Genomic DNA, 19,856 nt, shown 5'->3' with positions numbered 1-19,856 from the left:
TTATTCTTGATTCATCAAAGTATGTGGAAATATCATTAAACATTCTTAAACGGAAAAATAAAAACTTAATGTACAGATGGGTAAATATAAATTTCATTCTGATTGTTTATTCTTTAAAAATGTGTCCTTAGTTTGTACATAGGACGACAAAATCACGAAACTGTAACGACTTCCAATGCATCAAATTGCACATACAGTCTTTTATTTTAAATATGTTTCTTGTTCTATATTAACAATACTATGCCTGAACTTATTTGTTTGGGAGTAATTTTGTTTAGCAGTTCACTGCTTCTTCGGGTTCGTCAGCAACATTTAGGTCCATGTTTGATAGGTATGTCCTCATCGTTCAATTAATGGAATTCCTACTCGCAAAGCACCGGTATGTTCGCACTGTTGTCAGTCAGACTTCTGTAACATGAACTGTTCTTCAGTTACTACAGGACCACAAATTGTAGGTAATGTATGATATACCAAAGAATAGATGCCTTTATTTTAATGTTTGCTTAGAAACTGTTCTCAATCTTATGTATTTAGTTGTTTGCTGCAGAACAAAGACGTATACCATTCAAGTCTTTTATACATATATTTCTGTGTAATTATATCTGTTCGTTTGATGAAGCATGCCATAAAGTATGCAGTGAAATGTGTAATTATTTGTTACTGTAACAGTTGTTTTCAGGTTAGATTATGAATGACACAGACGATCTACAAATTAAAAGATGCAGTGAATGTAACACTAAGCTTGTAAAATTAGATTTTTCCTTATTTTGCTCGTGTAATACATTATATCTACAGTTTAAATGCGTTTTCTTTGATAATCCCCAAAATTTTTTCGTTCTTAATAAGTACTCTTAGTCTTGACATACTTTCGTTCTGTCGTTAAGGCAATTTGAATATATATTTGAACGAACATGATCAAACAAATATATATGAGCCGTGCCATGGGAAAACCAACATAGTGGGTGTGCGACCAGCATGGATCCAGACCAGCCTGCGCATTCGCGCAGTCTGGTCAGGCTCCATGCTGTTCGCTTTTAAAGCCTATTGGAATTGGAGAAACTGTTAGCGAACAGCATGGATCCTGACCAGACTGCGGGGATGCGCAGGCTGGTCTGGATCCATGCTGGTCGCACACCCACTATGTTGGTTTTCCCATGGCACGGCTCATATATTACTATATTACATATCCTACAAACCGGCTGATATCTTAACGAAGAAATTGTTGTTTGTGTAGGCCTGAAATTCATACCCTAAAGGAACCAGATATGCATGAGGTTAAACGCATAGAAAGAAATCATATTATTTTTGCTGGCACTAATTGATCATGTCTACAGTGATGACTTGTCCGCTGATATACAAAGTGTTTAATATGTAATATCATAAATCTACACGCTTGGCGGCAAAAGTTACCGTTATGCGACAGAGGTTCATGCAATGAAACTACTACTCGCAACCAAACATGATGATGTCAATATATATAATTACGAATAAGGCTAAGGTTTAAGACATTAGACCTCTTTACTTCTATATTATGTTTTAACATTCTTTTCAATATATATATAACACAAGTAGAAAAAAAAATAACAAAGACAAACATCAACCAGGGAATGCCACGTACCAAAAACGCAGCCTCCCCAAAACGAAACCCACAGCACGCAGACGCGCACACTACAAACACACACACACACACACATACACATACACGCGCCCACACACAAAGCCAACACATTAGGACAAAACGAACAAACAAAGGAACACAGTGGGGCACCGCCTTGGAACGGTCAGTGGCAAAAACACCACTTGGGAGCTTAAATCGGTATATGGTGCGCACCCAACCTCACTCTTACCCCTACCATGTTCCAAAGACACGGGACAATGTAGATAAAAGTAATCCACTCCAGGTGAATCTCTAACACTCGTAATGGAAACAAAAAGGCATGGCATGTAAAACACAAAAATGCTCATGTATAAATATATAAAAAGCAAACCTTTAGAATCAAAATCGTATGTACTCAATGCCTTTTTAGTAGTCGTTTCCCTCGTCTATGAACAGAAGAATTCAAAATAGAAGACTTGTAAAACTACTATTTAGTACGTTCCGATGGTAATTAAAATTAGAATAAAATGAGAACATTTCTTATCAAAAGTAATGGCCCGATTAATTAACTATATGTCGATTTTTGGGGTTAGATTTTACGGGATAAAATACGTGTTGCACTGAAAAAAAAAGCAGATCTAAAAATTTTGGTTCCACATTTCATTTACATTGAAATAGAAATATAAGCTACGATTTCGACACCTATTGCCTACTTCTTCAATCAGTTTAAGTCCTACCTATACTTACTTAAGTTCTAATAGAATATATATGTACTAAACCAGCAAGAACCATAATATTCTTTTAAATAAATATCGATTAATCTCTTCAATAGTTGTCTTCCATTCATCATTACTCAATATTTATGCAGCTATAGAATGGATTTATTAAGGCTCTTAGATTACGTTATCAATGGGAAGAAATGCAAAGGCCTTGAGACAAAAACTACTCTTAGATAATATAATCATTGATATAAATCTCCTTTTTTCGGCGGCGAACGCCGTCTATCAAAGACTATCCCATGTCACATGACATAAGTTTGCAAATCAGAATATTTGATAACGGATTATAGATAATTCATAAAAATGAAAGATTTATTCGACACTTTGCCTGATTGGACGAGGGTGTGTGTTTTATCACTCTGCTGATTGTGCAACGTTGAGTGAAATTTCAGGCAAAGTGTTATCATTAATGACGCTGTTTACAGTTTTAAAGATACGTTTCGCTCAGCATATTTAGAAAGAATTTTGATATATCTAATATGATAAGTACGTTTGATAAATATAACTATATAACAAAATAACAACCTGTCAAATACCAACAGATATCGATTTACAGAGAGAGCTGAATACAGGCTGCGTATCACATGAATAAGATGACCCAAAAGTACAACTAATTTCCCATAGAGTTACATACAAATATATCAACGGAAGGCTTTGACACATGTTCTGAAGACAAAAGCAAGTACATTTTCTTTAGAAATGAGGGACCTCTTTTCTCTCGATATACTTCCTTTAGGTGGGTAACGAAGGGTAGGGACCTATACCTTATTACCTTTTTAACCCCAAATCGTTGTCGAACCCAAATAATATTTTGTGGTGTTCATATCTAATGTATTAGCAAACAATCAGTACAGTTTTGACATTCTGACTTATGCATATGAAAAATGCCAGCAATATAGCTAAGACAGGTGAAAACATCATTTTTGCTACAATTCTTAGAATGACAATTTCAGCATTGGGAAAACTAAAAAATTGCAATATTTTCTTTAAAAGTCTGAATAATTGAATGAAATAAAAAATGCTGTTTTTCCTGCATTCATAGTAATTTGAAAACACACATGATTTAGTGCATATATAAAATTCTGCCAGAAAGTATTTTTTCGAAAAAAGAAGAACCCACTTGTTATCATTACGATTAAATGTCAGAAGTCAGCAAATGATCAGAAAACTGACAGTGTATATGCAATATATTGTGTCATTTGAAAGAACACCTTTATGCCCATTAAGTGACAGGCAACTTTCGGGTACATGTCAAACATTGAACAATATACAGCTCCTTAAAGCATGTCAGTTCTTCCAATTGAATTCACAAGTGTCTCGTTCGCACCCCTTGTCATAGGGGTCTGTTTCAATATACAGCTTTATGTGTACTAAAAAAATTTTCACATAAAATTATGTCTTATTCTGTCTAATACACAGGTTTTCATTATAAATGGGGTATTTTTTAGCTAGACTATTCATAACACTATTGGCTTCATTACTGATCCAAACAACCATGAAAAGAAAGGTGAAATGTCTCACAAGAAAACATATTTCCAGAAGGGTTATACTCCCTGGAACAAAGGCTTGAAACTGCCTGTGTCCTCTTCTGATGACAGTGAACCTGAAATGCAACCTCCACTTCACGGATGAAAGGTGACAAGTTCTCCCTGGAGACCAAGATGTCTACAGACGGCTCAACACTAACAACCCCTGGCTGAGAAGGATTCACCAGAGCTCCACGGCTGCTACGACCGAAACAAAACACTAACACTGACCTGAAATTAGCGGGAAATAATTCAAAACCGTGTGAGGCATGAGATTAGTAGACAGTGAAAAGATGACACAAGCATTCAACACAGCTTTTCAAGGCCATATGAATGCTAACTCCTCGGAATGCCAACAGTCAAACTTTCAAGTTGCTCGAGAATAAAATGGGGTATGTGCTGGAAGGTTACACTGAAATTCTTGAACTGTAACTATGTCGCGCCTGAGTAGAAAATGTACAAAGAAGTCATCTCTCCCAAGCCTGGACCTAATCCAGCAGCTCCAAATATAGGACTGGCCACTGGTCTGCAGGACACTTCGATTGGTAATTATACAAGGTTCCGGTATCTGGCAGTATATAAACATACCACAACCATCCAGTCGCAGTATGCAAAAGTCTTCTAACAAAGTTACCACAGCTGTGACAAACCTGAACAATGACGACAAGTGTGAGAAGGTGCAGATGCTCAAAGAAGTAAACAAGAAACGTGGGAACGATGAGAACTTTATAAATATAAACATGAACGGACGGTACAACTCGCCAATCACTGCCAGCCGCCGGAAGCCAGGACAGAATGCCTTTCAGGCTATCGGTTTAGCATGTGAGACTATGACCTCCAAACTGTTTATTATAGCAGCCTTTGTTCAAAATAACCTGTGCTGGAGAGGTGCTTGGCTGAAAAGTTAAAGAATGAATGTGATTTGTCCCGGAGGGTATGCAGACTGCACAGCAAACTACGAGACACATGCCCCTCTTTCAAGAGTTTGAAATTGGGAAATCTATCGTCACCCAGTGAGCACTACAAGGGACTTTGATCGAATACGTTACAACAGGCGGGGATTCCAGATCAGCTGAGGGCGTGGATGCAGTACTTAAAGCACTAAATCCCATATGGAAGGTAGAAATACCTGCTGATCCAACATACGTAGGACAAGCTCAATTCCGTCAGTGCTACAGCTTTTAATGATGAAGACTGCTCTAAGTGTGCCCGTCACTCCTACGTATGCTCTGTTTCCGACTCAAACTCCTGGTGGCAGAGGTCCAAGTTTCTTCATCACTACCAGATAATTAACCGGAATATGGACAATAATGACAGAGCTATACTACAAGAAATTATCAAAATGAAACTGAATGTCTCTGCTATTGAAACAATGCGTCTGTTTACCAGTACACATAGATGTGAGGCTGTGAATCGCCCAATCAGTACGTCATTGCTGAAAAACGTTAACTATGGCAGGGATGTTGGTGGCCGGCTTGTATCCGCTGTGGACGGACTAAATAATGGAATTGGGACTTCTGCCATACAGAAATATGAACATTCTGGGGTAGAACTCTCGGAAAAGATTACGTCTTATCTGAAACAAATGGACAGTAGTGAAAAGTACATGAAGGTGTACCAGCAAAAACCTTAAACAGTCCACAGGAAATTACAAAATCAAGGAAGGAATCTGAAAGAACATTAAGAGTATAAAAAGATACATACCGCTACATCGGACTACAGCAAATGTCGGCTAGAGCCAAGGCCATCTACATTCAGGGGAGACAATGTTGACCACTCTTACTCCATGTGAGGTGGGAGAGGCAGACTGTACCTGCAAAATGAACAAATAGTGATTTATACCATTAAATAATATAATAAACAAACAAATAAACAGATAAATAAATGAATAAATAAATAAATAAATAAATAAATAAATAAATAAATAAATAAATAAAAGTAAATAAATGCATAAACCAAAGTAAATGAATGTTTGAAACTGCATACATACTGTGTAGACTTTTTCTCTATCTGATTTGTTATATCTTACACACTTGTTAAGCACCAACCCCACTGTTCTGGGCAGACTTCTTCCAGAAAAATATATGACTGGTTTCAAGCAACGTCATATGCCAACTTTGTATGGCTTACTAATTTTGCTCTGTGCAATAATCATTACCGATAACCGGTACGGTACCAGTTTATCAAACTGATAAATCACGGCAAGTAACTGGCAGACAATTGCTAATTACAAAGAACCCTGGGAATTCCTGTCACATCCGTCGATATATTTCAGAAACTAGTGAATGGCAGATTTTACAATGCCGGTAGGGCTAATTTATCCACACCGGGGCATTTCTAGCCTGGTCTGAGGATATAACAAGAACAGGTTTTTTCAATGAAGCTTTGGGTAAATATTGCAAAGACAATTATAACAAATGAAGCTTTTTGTTGATATCCTATAATAACAAGTCATGATGTATATATTCAATCAATCAGAAATCTGAAAATGTAAATATAATTCAGCTGTTGTCTGTCTACTGAAAAAGTTATTTTGTAAACTGTACTATTTCTATTGTTCTTGTAATATCCCGATCAAGGAAAAAATTATCGAGTAAGCTAAATTAGCTGGATTACCGGGCTAAACAAGCTGATTAGGAGATTTGCCGTGTCTTTTTTAAAACAATGAGAATATAATAGCTATAATATTGTACATTCCTAAGAACATATAGGTCATCTGAGTACATAAAGGCCATTTGAGTGCATAGCACTTGTGTCAGAAAATCTGCTGCCACGGTGCAAACAGCACATTGAATGGCCATATTCTACGGGGATCAGTCTTGGTTTCATGACCTTTTCAATTTCAAACATGACGCGGACACATTCAGCAAGTACGCATACCATTAAAGGATGCAGTCCTTTTATGGACTGTGGCCAACACAATGCCAGATGTGTTTGCATCTCTGTCGTATACAGTTAATATGGTGGGGCTCAATAGATAGATAGTCTCGGTAAATGCACAGATGTTGGTGGCACAGGTGTGAGACACCCCCTCGGGTAAATCCAAGATCCTGTCGGACACCACGTAACTGATCCTCTGTGCAGTTAGAGTAGTCCAACTATCCTCGCCAGTTCAGTTTTAGCCTTCATATCAGGACCAAAATTACAATTAATTTCCTATACAGTTACATACAAATATATCAATGCAAGACTTGACACAATGTTCTGAAGACAAAAGCAAATACTTTCTCTTTAGAAATCTATCTGAGAGAAACAAAAAATCCTTTTTAAGTGACTTGTTGAACTGCTACTTTTCTCCTCACATCTGTCAGATGTGAAGCGGTTCAATCTACTTTTTGTACAAATCCGCAGACAACAATTTGCAAAAGAAACCAGCAATATTTTACCCCTTTGTCTTCATTTACATCAGGTCTATAAAATTTGGTTACTTTCAGAAGCTCATGGTATCTATTTTCAATCAAATCCATCATGAAATGATGGACCTCTTTTTTCTCGAATACACTTCGTTTAGTTTGGTAACGAAGGGCGGCAGGTAACTGTACCTTATTACCAGGATGTGATTAGCCGATCGATTAAAGATTTCTTGGTAGAGAAGTGTTTTCCAGACCATTATTGTAATTATAGAGAAAACGAAACAAAACTGAATCCCTACGAAACCTTTGTGAAAAATTAAAAGATAACCATTTAAATTGCTAATGTGTCGTGCTTAGTTTTTCTATCTGCAAAATGTTAGACAGACGATAGAATAACACAAATGATATGATAACCTCATAAACATCTTGTCTTATTGCAATTTGCCGACCATATGTTTTAAAAATATCTCTTGTTATACTTAATTTTACATTTTGTAACAGTACAGTGCTATTACTGAACAGACTTCCATTTAGAACTAATATGAATGAAACATTAATCTCTAAATATCTACCTATATTTATTGTCTATTTCTGTCGTATGTTTGCATAAGATTTTTTTTATACAATATATTTGAACTGGTGAAGTTCGAAATTAAAAAAAAAACTGACATATTATTTGATACATTTAGATTGTAACGTATTTGCACTAGTAGCAAAATACACCCCCTCTTATTATTCTTCGGTTATTCATTTAACTTCTATATATATAAATATATAAATTTTGTGCACTCCCTGTGACCAGGATATTATTCGGGATTATACACCAGTTTGGTGACAGCTATTTATTAATCTTGTTTTCGAGTACTGATGCTGCTCACTTAAGTGTTAAAAAAAATAACGTGGAATGCAAAACAATGGGACTAGGGATAAATAGCCGGATACGCGTTTACTTCCTATGTACCACAACTGATTTTCGCAACATTGTGTAGTGTACACTCACATTTTATAAAGCCAAAACTGCTACTGGACAAACAATGATAACAAAATGACAGGAACGAAATGCCTTTACTACGATTTGATTGTGTCAGACGGAGGAGAGGGAACAATCTTTGATAAGCAGTTTTAAAATTTCCATTAATTCCAGTTGTAATTAGCGGTTGTCCATATATACAACTCTATTGTGGTAGTAAATAAACTTTAAAATATCATACATGCAAAAATTGATTTGAAAGATACAGCTATTCAATTTTCCGATATTGGTTAGCATTTATACATTAGTTTTTCAGTTGTTTTTTATTTTTTGTTTTTTTTTTTTCGTGTGTGTGTTGGGGGGAGGGGTGCGAAAGCGGGTTTCAAACATAACATGGTATGAAATGTCAGTATCACATTTCGATAAGTGTGTAGTTTACGAGAGAGTAGGATAGGATAGCCCTACTCCATTCGATTTATATACGAACATTTAACTTATATCATACCTGGATGAAGTTACATATCAAACAGGAAGAAGCTAGGTTACACCGCCAACATTAAATCGCCGCTATTGAATGTACGCATGCATTGAGTGTACAATATACGGCCTAAATGTGTAAGGGTTAAGTTTAACATATATAGGTTTCATAGTTTTACATTGTGGATCTAGGTTACACAAGATAAGATCAGATATATAAAATATGGCTTCCAGTTTGCAGCAGTGCAGCATAGATTCAAGTAAGTGAATATCATATGATTACTGTTCCTGCTTTAAACAAAAAGTATATGTAGCTGGAAAGGTAATGGACCGCCATTGAAAATATATGCATTTCATTTTTAGATAAAATTGATATTCGTCTAAAGCAGCTAGCAAGTCGGCTGGGACAAAAACATAGATGTAAAATTGATGTTAGGCACTAAAACATTAGATCTAAGCTTTTAAGAATGACCTTGTAAAATGTAAATTACCGTTTTGTCAACACGGGTAATCGAAATCACTGTATACTTGTTGAACTGCTCAATGAAGTGTGGTCTAAAATACACTCAATGGAGTTTAAACAGGAAAACTGGTTATTACTATTCAATGCCATTTTGTCAATTACAAGATTCTGCTGTCAGTGATTCAGTCCAGTGTCAAACCTGGAGGTGCACAACTTCTGTCATGTAAAGCTTCATGTCTGTAGAATGGATACTCGCAACACAGACTTCCAACAAGATCTATATCTTTGCCATCAAGGTCGGCATTTTAAAACAACCATGATTTTACCGCTGTATTCTGCCAAAGGTGTTTCATCCCCTTTTTCTGAATTATGATATTTCATTGTTTTTCGGGCCCCTATTCTTATATTTTTAGGTGGGGTGCACTTAGAGATGCTCTTGTTCAAATGTCTGTCCGTACGTCTGAATTTGTGTCGTGTGTATCTCAAAAAATATCATCCAGGGTGATCAAACCTGACAAAATTGTCATTCAGTTTAAGTTGTGCTTTTTAATTTGGATTTCACAAATCTAGACAAGAGTTATTAGCCCAGTCAAAAATATGCATAGACATTTGTACGAAAGACCCAAGGTGACATTTCAGCTTCATTATTTCACGATTTCTGCTTCATGATTTCACGATTTCCACTTAATGAATTCACGAATTCACGATTTCTGCTTCCTGATTTCACGATTTCCACTTCATGAATTCACGATTTCCACTTCATGAATTCACGATTTCACGAATTTACAATTTCATGAATTCACGATTTCACGAAAAAACTTCACGATTTCTTGATTTCACGATTTCTTGATTTCACGATTTCCACTTCATGAATTCACGATTTCATGATTTCTGCTTCCTGAATTCACGATTTCCACTTCATGAATTCACGATTTCACGATTTCAACTTAATGAATTCACGATTTCACAAAAAAAACTTCACGATTTCTTGATTTCACGATTTCATGATTTCACGATTTCTTGAATTCACGATTTCAACTTCATGAATTCACGATTTCACGAAAAAAACTTCACGATTTCTTGATTTCACGATTTCATGATTTCCAATTCATGAATTCACGATTTCTGCTTCCTGAATTCACGATTTCCCTTCATGAATTCACGATTTCCACTTCATGAATTCACGATTTCACGAATTTACGATTTCACGAAGAAACTTCACGATTTCTTGATTTCACGATTTCCACTTCTTGAATTTACGATTTCTCAATTAAACTTCGCGATTTCATGATTTCTTGATTTCACTTGTTCTGTTTGGCCTATCCATTCCGTTACTCTCCATTCAATGAAGTGTAAACATAATGAATGGTCTGGGTTAAAGAGGATGAGTTTATACTCCTGCATACGTCTGTGTGGAGGTTGGGGAGGGATATTGGTGCCTGTACCAACACAGTATTTGGTACTCTCAACACTAAAACATGTATGAACAAAATAAGATGCCCAAGTACCTTTTCTGTTTTAGACAATTCCAAAATATATAAGTATGTTTATTATGCCCACGCCATGTATGGCGACGGAGCATTAAGCCTTGCGTCCGTCAGTCCGTTATTTTGGAATCCGCCTTTCCGTCTATAGACACATTGGTTTCTGTTCATTTAAAAGTGAATGCTTGCATGGATTCAATTTATATTTTGTATGTATATCCTTTCCACGCCTGTAACGTCTAAGCCGCTTTTTTACATTTTAAACGGCCCTACTCTTGATCAACTCAGTTTGCATACCATTTACACAGCAGATGGCAATAGCTTACATGTGAATAAGATGCATCGCTTTTCATTTAATAGCACAAAGATGAGGAGCTTACTAAAACCGAAAAAAGGGACTGGAACAGTTTCACATTTTAAGCAATAATGCATTCTAAAAGTATTGTTTGTAAGTCTATTTCCTCATCAGTTGAGGCATTTTCGGCCAGTTTTCACTTTCAGTACCTAAACCTGGTTGTACAATTATATAACACGCCATCTTACATGTAGCGAATTTCACCCGCGGTTTTCTACGTCATACATCAGTCATGTGACTAATAAAATCGCAAAAAGTTGAAATTGTACATAATTATGAAATCGTGAAATCGAGAAATCGTAAATTCTTGAAGTAGAAATCGTGAAATCGTGAAATTTAATGGTGAAATCGTGAATTCATGAAATCAAGAAATCGTGAATTCGTGAAGTTTAATGGTGAAATCGTGAATTCATGAAATGGAAATTGTGAAATCGTGAATTCGTGAAGTGGAAATCGTGAATACATGAAGTGGAAATCGTGAAATCGTGAATTCATGAAGTGGAAATTGTGAAATCGTGAATTCGTGAAGTGGAAATAGTGAATTCGTGAAATCGTGAATTCATGAAGTGGAAATCGTGAATTCATGAAGTGGAAATCGTGATTTCAGGAAGCAGAAATCGTGAATTCATGAAGTGGAAATCGTGAAATCAAGAAATCGTGAAGTATTTTCGTGAAATCGTGAATTCATGAAATCGTGAATTCATGTAGTGGAAATCGTTAATTCATGAAGTGGAAATCGTGAAATCATGAAGCAGAAATCGTGAATTCGTGAATTCATGAAGTGGAAATCGTGAAATCAGGAAGCAGAAATCGTGAAATAATGAAGTTGAAATGTTACCACGGGTCTTTCGTACATTTGTGTCGCACGTATCTTATTAATAAGATAATAGGTAAGGGTAGATTTCTCGGAAGCACAGAACACCCAAAAACACAGCCTCATAGCCACGCATTAGCAAAGTAGGCCCACAACACAAAGAAGCTGTAATGGAACCTTATTTTACTTAGGGTCATAAAATAGGGTTATTATTTTAAGCATACATAGTTGTGCATTTAGGGTTTGTTTGGAATTTATATTGACCAGACCAGAGTTATGCCCATCGATTAAGAAAAAAATTATATTTGTATCGCCAGTATATCAATAGGTTTTTGACTTAGAGTCACAAAACACTAGAAAATTGTAATAATGTGAAATTGTGCACCTGGTGTTCTATTTGGGATTTCACTCAACCAGGCATGAATTATGGTCCTTGACTTATCTAAAAATAGACTTAAAGTACTTCAATGTTAGTGGTGCTTTTATGTTGCATAATACTGTCTTACAAATAAATCATGAAACCGTGTATTATAAAGCATATAATATTAAGCATGTATATTTAAGCACCTGGATCTTGGTTTGAATTTCACTCAGTGAGGCCAATGTTATAGTTCTTGACTTAGTCAAACTATGCATTAAGGGTATAAAAATGCGTACAATGTATCTCAAAAATTATTTGACATAGTCGATTGTTATATAGCATGTGAAGTTGTGTTCTGTTTGAGATTTCACTCAGCCAGACCAGAGTTATGATCCTTAAAAATATACATAAAGTGCATAAAAGGTTGTGTTACATATATCTCGAAAGTTATTCACCAAGTGTAACCATATACAGTGAGAGGAAATAGAGCACCAGTGTCGTATGGACACACATCTAGTTTATATATGAAAATAATGATATCAATACAGTCTTTTGTTAAATTAAGAGTCAAAAAGTCTATAAATAAATCATTTGGAAGCATAGATCACAACCAAACAACTAAATAAAGCCAGCAAGGGGTGATATAGAATTAACCTGACAGCGCTTATCAGTTTAGTAGATATAACGAGGATAATGAATACATACCACTAAATGTCTAGTATGTATTTGACTATTTCTGCCAATTAAGGTGTACAAAATCAGGGACGTTATCAGGGGGTCGGACGTAAAGTGTTGTTGTGGGAGTCTTAATGTGAGGAGTTGTTGTTGTGGGAGTCAAAATGGCGGAAAATGATGCTTTTTTTTGTCGAGAATTTTCTAAAAGCTTCGAAAGTGTAACTTTGTTTGAAGTTTTTTATCTTAATTTCAATATGGCCAGTTCAGATGTTTCTATGTTTTGGCTTTAATAGATTTAAGAACAGAAACATTATTGAAGGCACCAGTTGGCTGATTGGGGTGATATTTTGAAAGACCTTCACTTTTTTGTCCATTTTAGTGTACATTTATTTAAACACTACTCAGGTCTTTATGTTTTTAGTAAGATTAATCACTTTCTAATTAAGAAATTCATCCAATTTTCACCCTCATAAATACATTTATCGCCGATTTCTTTCTCTTCATGCATGTTATGTTGTCGTATGGATGACTTTATGACAATTTTTTGTTCCAATTGTTTGCAAGCTTAGGACGCAACCAAGTAAAATTATGGCAGACTCGGTTTGGTTGAGTCTGTTTATGAGAGGTAATGAAACATCCCTCACGTCCACTCGAACTAATTTATTTCAGATATTCGTATCCTACTGGTTGGAAGGACTGGTCATGGAAAAAGTTCAACAGCAAATTCTATTCTTGGCGAAGAGAAATTTAAAGTGTCTTTTGCAGCGAAATCAGTAACAGAAACCACAGCTTGGTCAGGGGTATGAATCTTGCATTCAAAAAAGTACTTTAAGAGCGAGCTTTCATTTTTAATCAAACAGTAGAAATTACGTATATAATAGATATGTAAATAATAGAAATAGATATTATAAATACACACCAATAATAAATATAATTATGTCATTAACCTTTTGTCAGTTTCTTTTAATGATATTTTTACGTAAAGTACTGATGATTGGTATGTTTTAGTAGTTTTGTAAATGTGCGTCTTTATAACAACCGGAAATGTTAAAATATTTTAGCAAAAGTAGGCATTATTTTTTTGCTTTTAATTTCAAAGCCATCAAATTGCTTCTGTTTAATCAGAATCTATGTTTCGTGCAAATAGAAACAGAAATTTGTCAAAGCGGTATCTGCTAGTGTCCAAAGTTCATCTTATTGTGCATGCTTAATATTGCCTTATCGTGCTACAATTTTATAAACCTATTTAGCCTGTTATTTAGCGTATTATGAACTTAAAATGCAAATGTAATATATTAGCATATAAAATCACTGTCTTGTAAGCTGTACGGCCGTAAATGTTTAGACACTTCCAAGATGGCGGACGCTGAAAGTCAACACAGATAGGTGTTCCAGTTTTTCATTGATAACATGTTTTCTTCAACACTTAACGGCCACACTTATAGCAAATTATAGCGGAATAACATGTTCCTCCTCGGCATTATCTAAAAGTTTGTTGATTTCATTGTTTCTCGAATTATATTGACGCAAAATGTGCCAATCTGATGAAATTAAAATCGAATCGAGGAACGCACATTATTTTCAGTCGTATCTTATTCAATAATCATATCTGTTTGAATATTTCTATTAGTATATTGAAGCTTTTTTATCGCAAGAGAGGGTTAAAATCCGTAGTGTGTCTTTTATTAGCGCAAAATAATGATCTCCCTTTCAAATACTGCGTCTGAAAACGGCCAGAACAGCAAAAATACCTAACCTACGTACAACGTGTGTCCCCGACAACACTTTAAACTAAGGTGAAACTGTTAACAATATAAACATCATATCTACGAATAAAAAAAACAAACGGAATTTAAAATTTGATGGTAAAAACAAATTTCTAAACAATTCACAAAAAAGTGAAAAACTAATGGCAGTGGCTAGGATTACGGATCCGAACAAATATAATGTATGATGTCCCTCAGATACTGCCGTAATCCTATCCTTTTCTGATAGAGTTGTCTAAGTATTCCGTCGAAACTTCCTTTATCCTATACTCGGAGGCTAGGATTACGAAACCGTAGTTAATTTACATATATTTTTAAGTGGCATTTTTAGCATAGACGAAATAAACTTGTATCTACACCGTTCAGTTTTTTCGCTTAATTCTATGTATAAACCGTTCACAAAAAAATCGTGTCTACACCGCTCAGCGTGAATATGTTGGTATAGTCTACGCTGCTGTATTGACAATTTAAAAATCGTAAAAAATTTTGATATTTCCAGACATGTCTCGTAAAATCAAGCATTACCATCGTAAAGAACCGGTAAAAAACTTCAAAATACCACAGAAATATTCAAACAGATATGATTATTGAATAAGATACGACCGAAAATAATGTGCGTTCCTCGATTCGATTTTAATTTCATCAAAGTGGCACTTTTTGCGTCAATATAATTCGAGAAACAATGAAATCAACAAACTTTTAGATAATGCCGAGGAGGAACATGTTATTCCGCTATAATTTGCTATAAGTGTGGCCGTTAAAAGTGTTGAATAAAACATGTTATCGATGAAAAACTGGAACACCTACCTGTGTTGACTTTCAGCGTCCGCCATCTTGGAAGTGTCTAAACATTTACGGTCGTACAGCTTACAAGACAGTGAAAATACAACAACTTTATAATTTACGTTGGAGACACATTAGTTCTGCATTTCGGTTGCCATGAAAATAAGAATTCAGCATGAATAAATGAGCTAAACTTGAAGGAATCTAAAAGGGTATCAACCAAGGAACCCTGTGAAGATTGGTTGATATTGACATAGTAGGTATTTGTTTATTATTGCAAAAATGAATTTGATTTAGAATTATAATTTTAAGTAACAAAGGGTAATTACGTGTATGAAATATATACAATTTTTCTAAAATAGATGTATGGAATGAAGAAAAATATTTGCAATATTTTCAGATAGTATATCGACATGGAAAATATGTTGAAGTAGTTGACACACCAGGCATATTTGACACTCATCTACCAGCGCATGAGATCCACAAGGAACTCAGTCTTAACGACACCCGGCTTTCATGCAGTTGTGTTTGTTCTTGAAATGGGTAGATTTACAAAGGAGCTTGAAAAAACAAAGAATTTATTTTTTGATTGGTTTGGTCCTGGGGTCGAGAAATATGCATGCATTGTACTTACAAGAACAGAGAATAAAGAAACAATGGACAAATACCTATCTGAAGATACCACAGTTGGTTTGGTAGACTTGATTAAGCGTTGCGGCGGAAAAGGTAGGGTAGCATGTATCGATAACAAGGCTGATAAAGGAAAAAAGGAGGAACAGGTTAAACACATTTTAGAGATGATTGAAAACATTAAAAAGAGCAACAATAACACTCATTTTTCAAATGTTGCTTTCGAATTAGCAACATCGTACGCGTACAACAAATGTCCAGATCGAATAACACCAGATTCAATTTGCATTTTGCAAAAAGCTGGGATACAGATGCAATTATCGGACAAGGAATGCAAAATGCTAGATAAAGTATTTGAAATTGAAGGCGATTCTGAGGACATGGTCACTGGATCCGACTTTGTTGAGCAAACACAACGAATACCTAGAAGTCAGCGGGTAGTAGATCTTAAAAGTGTACGCTATACGCCTATGATTGATCCGCAAGCGATTTCAGCTACAACAGACAATGACAACACCCGCGTTACATCAGCAAGTAACCAAGAATCTTCTATTAAAAAGGTAGAGAAAATATACGAAGGCTCGTTAAAGCCAAGGACTTCAATGCAATCACAGAATGTCGATAAAACCAAGCAGACAGGCAGATATGTCAATATCCCAGAGACTAAGTCATTCTCTGTACAAAAATATGGCAAAAGCAGTCCTCGTGTTTTAGATTCAGCTAACAAATCATGTTCATCAGGTACAGAAGATCCGGAAAACCAATATGTTGATGACGGAACTGCTGATACTGACCCTTTAAATGAACTCAAAGATGACATTAATAAAGGTCGAAAGAACGAGAGAAAATTTTTCCAATATTTAAAAAATGCATTTATCTTAGGCAAGAGGAAGTTTAAGTGTACTTTACTATAAGTCGTTCTGCCTTAACGATAACAGTATTTCGGATTAAAATGATTACAAGACTGGGCATGTGAAATGTATGTATACTGATTTTGATGTCTCTTCAACCATTTTGGGGCTGATGCAATATGTAAAACGTCCTATAGCACAAACGTATATAGAATCAAATGTTGATAATGTAAGATAATTATCAAAGTTTGCTATCTTTGAAGCATTTCCCGTGTGTGAACCGGGTACCGTAAGTATGATGTCATTTGCATATAGAATTATCCGACTATCAGCAGAATGTTAAACAGTTAATTTTAAAAACTACTCGCCACAGTTGCGATAAAATTTTCAACATGTTCATTTCCAACAAGTTTAGCATAAGTTGTATATATAACACTGAAAAATGTTAAAGTGGATGAAAATAAAAGTTAAGTATTTGTAAAAATGCAAGAAGAATGTAAATTGTATGCATCATTTCAAAAGCGATGCAACGGTTTATTACCTTCTGCACAATAGTTTTGGTTATCTATAGAAATATTTTTCAGATATCTTCTGTCAATAAGTTTGTACCACCAGCTTACTTCAGAGTACTCACTTTTGATGGATTTTTAAGAGAACCTTAAGTAAGTGGCTCAATAAATGAACCCTTTGTCTGATAATGTATTGTTGTTTGTATTGATATTTAGAAAATATATGAAACAAATTTTATTTTAAAACTTTATATAACAATTTTTATAACAATTTGTCTAACTTCACATTTAGTTTTTCGTTGTGATCTCGTTTAAAGATTGACATATTTCGCTAAAAACTGGACAAGCTATTGAGTGATTGAAATGCCTAAGAAAAATTATAATCGGAGGTAAGTTCGTTAAGCTGTGACAGTTAAGGTAAGCCTAAAACAAGTGGTGACAAAATGAGTATAACTTGTTGTAGGCCTATATGTGGTATCAACAAATTTTGCATTAGCAGGTTATCAGATCTCTATCGAGAAATACGCACGAGGACTGAGGGAGAGATATGTGCGATTTTAGCAACGTAATATTAATCTGAACGAACGAGTGCATATTTCGCGATGCAAAGGTTATATTTTTGTAACTTGTGAATTCTTATTTATAACTGATATACATTTTGTCTCTTTGACTGAGTAAAGTCGAATATTATGCACTTTTTAACGCCGCGTTATCCATTAATGACGTCATTAGTGACGTGACATTCATGGTATGACGTTTACACGATGATGGTGAAAATAATAACGAATATTCGATTTCAACTAAACATAGATAAAAAATGATTGAATAATTAAATAACAAAAAACAATGAATTTCATTAATTCGATACGTTCAAAGTTTACTCTGGATCATTCGTTGATTATGTGACTTTTGATTGAAGAGTTACTTTTTGTCACCGTTATTGCTCAATACATATTATGTCTACTTGTTATTGTTGTTATGTTGTATTAAGATATAGTCCGCCCGTGTAGCGTAATAGGGAGAGCGCAGATCTACGGATCGCGAGGTCCTGAGTTCGATCCCCGTGCGAGGCGTATGTTCTCCATAAAGATTTGACAAAAAATACATTGTGCCTGAAATCATTCTTCCTCCACATCTGATTCAATTGGAGAAGTTGGCAGTTACTTTCGGAGAACAGGTTTATACTGGTGCGTATGCAGAATCCAGGAAAAACGGCGTTAAACCCAAACAAAAACAAAGAAACAAAGAAGAAATGTTAGTATTGAAATAAAATGGTTATTTAACATTGTGTCAAATAATCATTCAAATCTAACAATACTTTGCACAGATAAAAACAAAACAAACAAAACTAGGTATGTTAAGTATATTATATATATAAAGCATGACACTTTTAGTAAAGTGTTTAATAAAGATGTTTCTTTTTCTTTTTTATCTTTTATGTTGATTTATTTTATATCAACTTTATTTTACAGATCAGACAATCACAGTCTCACACACAGATCAGACAATCACAGTCTCATACACAGTTCAGACAATCACAGTCTCACACACAGATCAGACAACCACATTCTCCCACATACTATCACTCACATTACCACACACAGAAACCTACACACATTCACAAGAGCAAGCATAGTCACAACATAAGAATCCCAAACATTCATGAACAGCCATACCACAGACTAAACACACACATACATTAGGTTTTAAGTAAAATAAATATTGATATTTTAGAATAAGTATTTTACTGGTACAAAATTTATAGTTTAGTATAAATATTAGTGGTATATTTTTAAAATGTTTGCCAAATGCAGATTGTACAAGTAATATGAATACATGTATGTATTTACAGTCTATACAGTAATTTACTGGTACAAAATTCATAATGCAGTACAAAGGTATGTACTTTAGCTAATAAATAGTAAAAAACCTGTGAAATACAGATTGTACAAGAAATATGAATACGTACCGCTAGAGTTAAAATAGAAATATGTGTGAAAGACTTTTTCTCATGAAACATCTTCATCAAACTTGGTCTGATGCACCAAAAAAAAATTCTTCAAATGAACTGCTTGGTAGATCTTCATCAAACTTTAGCATCCTCATAATGTCCTCCCTTCAATTTGTTCTGTAATAGGCGCACTAAGCAACTGGAGCAATTAGGGCTAAAAAGGAAATACCTTTACACACTTCTTTTCATGAAGTGCTTTATGGATCTTCATTAAACCTTGTATGTAGTATTCTTATAACGTCCTCTGTTAAGTTACGTCAAATGGGGTACATCACTTGTTCCCTTTCAGGGAACACGTGACCTAAAAATAGAAATGTCTTTAAGTTACTCCTTCGATTGAACTGCATAATCTTAGTGTCCATGTAAGGTCTTCACTCAAATATCTTCAAATTGGCGCTTGATCTGCTTTAAGTTTTTTATATTACACACAGTTGTTATCATGATTCAGTGTG

This window comes from Mercenaria mercenaria, chromosome 15 (genome assembly GCF_021730395.1).
Source record: "Mercenaria mercenaria strain notata chromosome 15, MADL_Memer_1, whole genome shotgun sequence".
Lineage (NCBI taxonomy): Eukaryota > Metazoa > Mollusca > Bivalvia > Venerida > Veneridae > Mercenaria > Mercenaria mercenaria.
This window is presented reverse-complemented; position numbering follows the sequence as displayed.